Source organism: Notothenia coriiceps, unplaced genomic scaffold, assembly GCF_000735185.1.
Source record: "Notothenia coriiceps isolate Sejong01 unplaced genomic scaffold, NC01 NC01_scaffold00037246, whole genome shotgun sequence".
NCBI lineage: Eukaryota > Metazoa > Chordata > Actinopteri > Perciformes > Nototheniidae > Notothenia > Notothenia coriiceps.
The window spans coordinates 1,805,796-1,816,172 of NW_011369947.1; positions in this window are offsets into that span (position 1 = coordinate 1,805,796).

Genomic DNA, 10,377 nt, shown 5'->3' on the forward strand with positions numbered 1-10,377 from the left:
TACTTTTTTCTAACCAATGTAAAATTATTAGTTATTTCATACACTTGTTATTGGTTATTGGGTAGTATCGGGTTTATTGTGGGTTTATTTTTACCATTTGTATAAAAATAAAACAAACAAGGAAATATAGAATAAATGCGATCAATTGTAAATAAATCCAATTACGTTATAGAAAAATAGAGGGTCACAAATTGTTTACTATAACAACCAAATGACAGGATATCATATGTTAGCTTACTAAGTTTGGACAACGATAAGATAGGATTATTATATCTTTCCACAACGGAAACAAAATGTACTTTAACACTGGTTTGCAAACTCTTGGGTGAACTCTATTGAATCATGATTTTACTTGAGTTGACTCAGGAAATGGAGTGACTCGACCATCAAATAACTCCGGAGTAGGTTTTGTTGTTAGACGCCATGCTACGCGGGAGAGAGAGAGAGAGACGAGTCGAGCCGTCCGAACCGAGGCGAGCCGTTGAAACGCGACACTCGATTGCCGCGGACTTTATTCGGTTGTGGACCGGAAAGTAGTGAATGTCGCGGTAGCATGTCGCCGTTTACGTTTTCACATTGGCCCCACTTTTCCCAACAATGAAATGAATTAATGACTTTAACAACAATGTAGTTCCGACTTTTAATCCTACCTTCGGTTTGTCAGTTTTTACAAAAAAGGGAGGGTCTCGATGTTCGCGTCGCGGGGGGTCTAGACCGCGGGATCCGCTGGCGGATACGCAACGGCCGATGCCCGGCCGGACAGACATTTGTCCAGATAATATAATATTTATTAGGGTAAGTCCTTTTGTGTACTGTCATTTAGTTTCAGACCACCCTTAGATTATTAACATTACTAGATTAACGAATTAGTTATATAATCATACACATCTACCGTAAAGTAGAGTAAATTTCCACTGGATAGTACCGTTTTACGTAAAAACATTACAGAAAATGTGTACTTTGTACACAGGGGCCACAAGGTTCCCTTGAGTGGTTCACGTTCTTTTTGTTGTGGGAAGAAGAGAAAAAGGAGGTATGGGTTAGAGCATTTTCCCCGACGTTACCTAGACTATTGTCTGACTAGGTTCTAAAACTGTTGAAGATACTGCAGGTGTCTTCACCGCGATGCCGATAACCCGGTTGAGTGGTTAGTCCTCCCTTCTGTCGTGCCTGGTTAACGCAAGCTTTCGCCGACCTCTGCGACATCATCGTTATACGGTCCGGACATTCTCACGACAAGAGTGTCTTTAGTCGGTACGTTTCTGTCACAAAAATTTAACTTCACCTTTACTCCTTACCGATTTTTAACGACTTAGACAAAAACCAACAAAACCTTTTTTACTTTTCTATTTATTAACGGATTATATCCAACCTGATGTGATTATAAGTTTATATCGTACTATCCAGAGTGAAATTTCAATGCACTCTGTGACAAGGAACGCAATTATAAACTATAAAAACCGGGCACAAATCGAGTTAAACTAGGTGTTAAGGTCTAAATTAATCTTTTTTTACCGCTAACGAAAAGCCTGCTAAACCACTAACAACTGCAAGTATTAACAGCATCACATTAAGAAATTACTGTAAAGACTTTACATAAATTTTTACACACTAAGTAATAAGTCTAGTGAGACCCAGGTGTTTACTCAGCTGTCATAAACGGAAACAAACAGTGAATTAAAAATATTCCATTTGATTCCGTTTATTTTTTGTAAAATTAAATCACCCGAAAGAGTGTCTGTAATTGGTGAAAAAATCTAGTAAAAGTTTGCCACAAAAGAAGGTAAGGAAACTTTTGATCCATTCTTCTAGTACACCAAATTTCCCTTGTGTACTTAGTAAATACTAACGAAGATTCTAAACAGAGAAAGATCAAAAGTTCTAATAGTAAGCTTTAGTTTTTCTTTAATGAACGCTAAAACCGGTTCTATATAAAATTAAGGGTCCCTGAAAGTTGTAACATTAGTATGTTATATAGGGAAATTTCTTGGTATTTTGTTGTTTTACCGGTTTACCAGATAATTTTACGTCTTTACAGAAGTAGTTACTAGTTTTATCATAATTTCTGTGTAAAATTAGTTGACCTGTGTACAGGATTACTCAAATTAGAGTTTATCTCGTTGTTTATAGTAGAATAACATGAACAAAAAAATGTTATTATTATTGTCGTAATATAAACAAAAAATTGAATTAATAGTTAAGTTTCTACGAAATTTTATAGAATGCCCGACGTCTAGGTCCCTGAAGGGTCCTCCTATTCGGTAGAAATTCGTGTCCAGGTACAACTTCCGAAACATAAGTCGTCGAAGTATAAGCTGCTTCAGTGAGCTCCAAAGGAGGACCACACAATAACCCGAGGAAGTCCTACAGGACTTTTATTTTATACCTTATCGAGTTTAGGCGATCAAGTTAGTAACCGGCTGTTCCTCGCCGTTTTCTCCAGTTTTTGGAAGAATTTGTATCTAACAAAAATGTCGTGATTACAACGTATGTTTGGTTTAGAAGAGCAATACACATATAAATAGTCCTACTATGTTTATTGATCGGTACAAAAATGTATAAAAATGAAGATTGGGTTTTCGAAGAGTTCGATTAGACAAATAAAAGACGTCGACGTTTTCTAAAATCCTCTTACCTTCGGAACTCTGGCTGAAAAAAAATGTAGTTACACTGGAAAATACAAGAATGTTATATTCGGTTTTAAAAAGAGAGTGAATGAACCTTAAAACACAGTCTTGGATTCGTACAAAGACGATGCGGATTATGAAGGTAATATTGTATTTGCCAACCGTTCAAATAAAGTTACTGCTACGCATTTTCACACAAATACTATAAGGAACAAAAATGACCCCGGTATGATACAACTAGATTATTAGTTTACATTAGTTATCAATGTAATTAGAAATCGATTTTCCCTGGTCCAGGGTTGAGTTTGTACACTAATGTTTTGTTGGTTACAATTCTGGTCAAGTCACGACTCTTTAGTGACAATTATGCCCTTTACACCACGCGAATTTTTTTTTTTTTAATTTTGTTTGGTTTGTAAAAACCCCATATAATTCCTAGTTTCTCCAAACTGACTCTACAGATACGAAATGTCATATTAAATACAAACTACTAAGTCATGTAAACTTCTTCAATAAACTCAAGCGTTCTATTTTATGCATATATATGAATTGCTTGTATAATAGCCGGATATACTTTTTATATAAAGGCGTGTCCGGTACTATGTTTTGCGGTAGGACAAAAGATTTGGGTAGTTCCTAGGATGAACGACGTTGTCGAGTACCTCGAGTTTACGAAAAAGAGAACGCCCAAATAGTGTTCCTACTTCAGGAAAAAAATAAAGGACAAAATTTGTGTACACGAGAGGTCAATTGTCCATCGAGACTCACAATGGGCTCCGAAGCGATTACATTGTTTTCTGCTCTAATAGCAGTTTGTGGAGTGCCGTAAACAAAGACTATTCGTTGAAGACACCCCAAGGTGGTTAGGCTTTAACGCAGTATAGCCGTCGTTTAGACAATAGGAGGCGAGCAACAATGGGTGCAAAAAATATTTCTAAAACCCATTGTGTGGCCCCAGCCCTCCTGTGTTATAAATACATATTTTGTATTTTCACCGTAAAACGTACTATGTCCAGGGGAAATTGTATAATGACAAACAGTATACAAGATGTTTTCTTCCTTTTCTCCGACCTTACAAAAAGATTTGTTTCTGTGTGTATAATAAAAATGACAACTATATTATATGAAATTTTCGCAAACAAATTGTAACTACGACTTTGTCTTGTTTTATATATTTAGCTATAATCTATGTCTTTGAGTAACATGATGGTTGAAACACCGTGCTGAGCTCGGGGTCGTCGTCGCACGACAACCTTCTAGACGTAAACTTACACCTGACCTTTCCCTATTGGACTTACTTCAGTTACCCAATGAAGTTCCCTATAATTCATTTTACCTCAATAAGTATTTGTTATAGGTGTTAGTGGGACAAAAGTCACAGGCCGACCTTCCTAAACACCGTGTTATCGCGGCCCAATTACTTACTTTTAGTTTGTCGTGCTATGTTAAGTTCCGGAAAAAAAATGTGTTATCGTTTTATTCAAAAATATGGGTGTAACAGACGAAAAAAAATTGACATTAAATATTAATCAGAATAGATAAAGTGTGTTCGCTTTTAATTTCCTTTCGCCGCATTCTCCGTTTTATTTTCTACAAAAGTTATTTTTATAGAGTTGTACCCCTAGATCCAGTCTCTAGTAATTCTGCTCAAAGTGCACCAGATTGAAGCATTTTACTTTAAAATGTTAAAACAAATCTTTCCGGGGCGGGACATACCCCCGGACCCCCCTAGAGGATGTGACCTCCACCCCCCAATTAAAACATGTTCATACAATAATGAACACATTTGAAACCTTCTTTATGTATATAACCGACATGTCAATACGTTTCAGTTTTTGTAGTATATTGGTCTTTTGTAGAGATTTTTCATTTATTCTTTATATATTCTATTGTGTATTGCTTGGAGGGGTGGGGGGGGCACCAAATCATAGTCTTGCCTAGGGCACCAAAATGTCTAGGACTGGCCCTGCCCACAGACAGTCATTGAATAAAAGTGCTGTACTTAATTACACATTCAATGTACTAACCTTGATCATTTGCATTTAAAAAAAAACGTAAAGATATCCTTGACGTGTTTTCTGTTCTTACTGTGTTCTGTATTTACTTTCTATGACTCAAAGTCATCACATAGTCAACACTGGGTTTTCCCGGCACAATGTTCGATGACTCAACTTTATAAACAAACTTATGAATGATCTTAGTTTGATTTTGTTTTTTGTGCTCTGGAACCGTATGACTTTCTAAAATGCTAAACACCAAAAATGTATAACTTAATATCACTTCCTTTAGGATAGTATATACTGTATGTGTACTGCAGTGTATACCCATTAGACCTTTCTAAAGTGTCCTGTCTAACTTGTGTTCGATACAAAGTGATTTGTTATAATTATTCTAATAATTATTTAAAACATGTGTTGTATTGCTTTTAGAACTTTATTTATTTATTATTTTTGTTATTATTATTATTATTATTGTTATCATCATCATCATCATCATCATCATCATCATTATTATTGTTATTTAAAAATATGTTGCATCACTTTTAAAACTGTATTTATTTCTTTATTATTTCATGTATTATAATGACGGTATAATTTTCTTTATCCAATGGATCCTTGATTTCAAACCACTCTTGCATTAATATAGCTTGGATGACCTAATTGATGTTTAATGGTCTTTATATCTGAAACGTAAATGAGTAATATTCCCTGGTCCTGAATGTTAGTGACGCGCGACGAGACGGACGAAGCATACGCTAAACACTGAGGGAGCGTGGATCCTCTCCCTGCAGTAAAAGACAAATACTCAGTAAACAGCTGTGGCCAGAGTGTGCGGCCAAATGTGAAGTCTGAAACGACCGACATGCCAGGTAAGTTCACTCTTTTCAAAATCCATTGTCACCATTTATCTTTTACTTTAACTCTGAGGCTTCCTGTGTGTGTTTCCTCAGATCCTTCTGTACAGTGAGGAATATCAGGACTGCCTGGACAGCTGCCAGCACTCTAAAAACAGAGACCATCCTCGCAGAAGCAGCGCTGCGTTATACAAAAAAAAGGTAGGACATTTTATAATTCTGTTAATATAATAGTTTGATTGATATTTGATTCAATTTAATTTAGTTTTCTTTTCTTTTACACGGTAATACGAGTGACTTATTAACCTAAAAGGACCCACCGTGACACGGGTGTCACCATGCCATTAAATGTTTCTGGAAAGCTTATCACAGCTTTAGCCTTATATCAGCTTCTTTTTTTTATCCTCATGGAGTCCGTAGCGACAAACACTGACAAAGTCCTGTGGGTCATGGTCCAGGTCAATGTGATCTTTGTGTTTCCATGACAACATGTCCAAGCGCATGTGGCCAGCAAACAACATGGACAAGAACTAGCACATTTCAAAGCTTTTTTTTGTGCTAAAGGTAAAATTCAAGGCCATTTAAGAAATGAAAATGCTTACATAACATGTCTTTATTAAATTAACCTGTGTGGAAACATTTCTTGATNTCAACTCCGAGTCCCTCCCTGATGACCGAACTTCTCACCTTATCCCTAAGGGAGACACCAGCCACCCTGCGGAGAAAACCCATCTCGGCCGCTTGTACCCGCGATCTCGTTCTTTCGGTCATGACCCATCCTTCATGACCATAGGTGAGGGTAGGAACGAAAATGGCGCGGTAGACAGAGAGCTTTGCCTTCTGGCTCAGCTCCCTTTTCGTCACAACGGTGCGGTAAAGCGACTGCAGTACCGCTCCCGCTGCTCCGATTCTCCGACCCATCTCACGCTCCATTGTTCCCTCACTCGAGAACAAGACCACGAGATACTTGAACTCCTTCACTTGGGGTAAGGACTCATTCACTACTTGGAGTGGACAGTCCATCGGTTTCCTGCTGAGAACCATGGCCTCAGATTTGGAGGTGCTGATCCTCATCCCAGCCGCTTCACACTCGGTTGCGAACCGATCCAGTGAGTGCTGAAGGTCGCAGACCGATGAAGCCATCAGAACCACATCATCTGCAAAAAGCAGTGGTGGTTTCTTAAATGCTTGAAACCTCAAATGTATATTTTAATATCACTTCCTTTAGGAATGTTTATACTGTATGTTTATTTGTACAGTAGGTATGTGCAGTGTTTATAACCATTATACCTGTCTAAGTTGTGTTTCACACAAAGTGATTAGTTTATAAATATTCTAATAATTATTTAAAAATATGATGTATTGCTTTTAGAACTTTATTTATCTCCATCATTATTATTTGAAAATATGTTGCAGCCGTTTTAAAACTTTATCTATTTATCTATTATTATTATTATTATTATCATCATCATTACTTGCATTATTATTAGTATTATAATTAATAATATTACTATTATTAATTTTATTAATATTATTTAAAATTATGTTGTATCACTTTTAAATCTGTATGTATTTCTTTATTTTATGCATTATTGTTATTATAATTACTATTATTTATTATTACTTGCTTTATTAATCTTTGAAAATGTTCCTTAAATGGGATAATTTTTTTTCCAATGTATCCTTGATTTCAAACCACTCTTGCATTAATATAGCTTGGATGACCTAATTGATGTTTAATGGTCTTTATATCTGAAACGTAATGAGTTAATATTCCTGTGTCTGATGTCAGTGAGCGGCGACGAGACGGACAGCTACGCTAAAACTGAGGGAGCGTGGATCCTCTCTCTGCAGAAAAGACAATACTCAGTAAACACTGTGGCCGAGTGTGCCGCCAAATGTGAAGCTGAAACGACCTGGACATGCAGGTAAGTTCACTCTCTTTAAAATCCATTTCACCATTTATCTTTTACGTTTAACTCTGAGCTTCCTGTGTGTTTCCTCAGATCCTTCCTGTACATTGAGAAGGATCAGGACTGCTGGACAGCTGATGCAAACTCTAAAACAGGGGGCCTCCTGCGCAAAAGCAGCGCTGCGTTATACGAAAAAAAAAGTAATATTAAAAAAATATGTTTTTTTTTTGTTTTTTTTTTAAATTGTATATATCTATTTTTTTAATTTTTTTTATTTGTATTGTATTCAAACAAACATTTGTATTGCTATTTTTTATGTATTTTATTACAAGTTCTGTAAATGTAATAGTGACTTATTAAATCACAATAAAATAAATTAAATTAGCAAACAATACAATAAATACATAAATAAAACATTTACATATAAATATTGAGTTGACAAATCTAATAAAGAAATGGTAATCAGTTCTATCGAGTTGTGAGATATAAAGTGTCTGGTTTAAATGTATATATGTTTAGCTTATCAATCAGCTTATCAACATGAATTCCTAACATGGAGATAATTCATGTTGATAAGCTGATTGATAAGCTAAACATATATACATTTAAACCAGACACTTTATATCTCACAACTCGATAGAACTGATTACCATTTCTTTATNCTGTGTGCCTTGGCAGTCTCAGTAGAAGAGACATGGAGAAGAGGGGACACATGTTGATGTAGAAGAGACATGAAGAGGAGGGGGCACATGTTGATGTAGAAGAGACATGGAGAAGAGGGGACACATGTTGATGTAGAAAAGACATGAAAAAGTGGATTTTGCATAATAGTTGACCTTTAAAAGTTGAGTACAAGCTCCTTTAAAATGTACTTATGAACATTACTTGAGGATATGTACTTCACTTTCCAACACTGGAAATGACCCAAAAACACACATAATAAATGTTTTTTACCGGTGCAGCTGGGCACGTCGCAGCTTTCCCAGCGGGTGTTGGAGTCGGTGGTGTAGCACCAGGGTCCGCCGCTGTCTACGTCCGGGTTTCTGCAGAAGTTTGACTCTAAGTCTGCTCTGGGTTGCTCATCCGGTGTGAAGCTGCACACACACATTGAGAGAATTCATAGTAAAGTAAATAGATAGATAGATAGATAGATGGATAGATTGATTGATAGATATATGATAGATAGATGGATGGATGATAGATAGATAGATGGATGGATGGATAGATAGAGACAGATAGATAGATGGATGGATGGATAGATAGATGGATGGATGGATGGATAGATAGATAGATAGATAGATAGACAGACAGACGGATGGATGGATGGATGGATGGATGGATGGGTTGGATGGATGGATAGATAGATAGATAAATATATATATATATGGATAGATAGATAGATAGATAGATAGATAGATAGATAGATAGATAGATAGATAGATAGATGGATAGATAGACTGACAGATAGATACATACTTTATTGATCCCAATTTGGGAAATGTTTGCGTTGCTGCAGCATAAAAAAAAAAGCAAGGCAATGTACATAAGAGAAATTAAGACATAAGAAATAAACAGTCCAAAATATTTCTGAAATAGAAATATAATAGCATTAAAAGTAAAAATATATATACGTGGATGTGGAAATACAACTTTTCAGTAACAAATATAATGCAGATAGATCACATACAGTATATAAAGATATCATGTGAAATTATGTGTAAAATAAGATTGTGAGTACATACTTGGGCCTGTGCGGGTATTTAGCTTCCCATCTCTGGCAGATCTTCCCTGTTTTTGATTTGCTTTTTGTTCCTCTGTAATCTGTTCCTATTCCATTAACACACTCCAGGAGGTATACTGCACGAGACAGACACAACAACACACACATCGTTATTCAATCCATGAAATGATTGTGTAGTGCGCTGTTGAGTACACTATTCAATCATTGATCTGATCCCACTCAATTGATGTCTGTATCCCCAGAATTCACCGTATTCACAGTAGTGTTAATCTGCTCAGTGTTTGCAGACAGTCCAAACATCACTGATCACGCAGCATACGGGCTAAACATTAACCATCAGTGTTTGGACAGTTACTTTTCTAATGAAATAGGTCAAAAGGTACCCCTAACATGGAGATAATTCATGTTGATAAGCTGATTGATAAGCTAAACATATATACATTTAAACCAGACACTTTAAACCTCACAACTCGATTGATAAATGTTTATTTACTATAACTTGAATTACTGTATAATTAGAACAGAGCACAACAATCAATGTTATAATGTACTACATTTTCTCAGTGATTCGAACTGATGACCATTTATTTCTTTATTTTTTCATTAATTTATTCATATATTTATTTATTTGGTCTCTCTTTCTAGCCCTGATTACAAATATGTTTATTATATTTATTTATTCAATATTTATTAATTTTTTCTATTAATTTATTTGTTATTTTTGTATTTATGTACTTATTTAATTGTAATAAGAACCCGGACCCATTTCTACTTTTGGGAAAATTAAGGGGAACATAATTTAGACTAAATAGACCACCTAGAACACATTTCTCAAGTACCCCCCCCCTAGTGTCACATATCTGAAATGTGACATATACAGTATATCACAATGGGCTTTAATGGTAATATAACTATTATTTATAACTTAATTAATGAGGATGATTTTTTGGTTTAAATTAGTTTGAACCTTCTTTGAATTGAAGAATAAAGAATCTATTAACTAAATATAATTGAATCAGCTAAATTAACTGAGCAGATCATAATCATATTTCTAATTGTGCATATATGTCACTTTGGGTTTACTGTGAAAGTTTAGGGTTAAAGTCCCGATCAGTGTCACAGCGATGTTTGTCTCATTTGTTTCATATCAATTTGATCAAGAAATGTTTCCACAACAGGTTAAATTTAATAAAGGACATGTTATGTAAGCATTTTCATTCTTAAATGGCTTGAATTTAACCT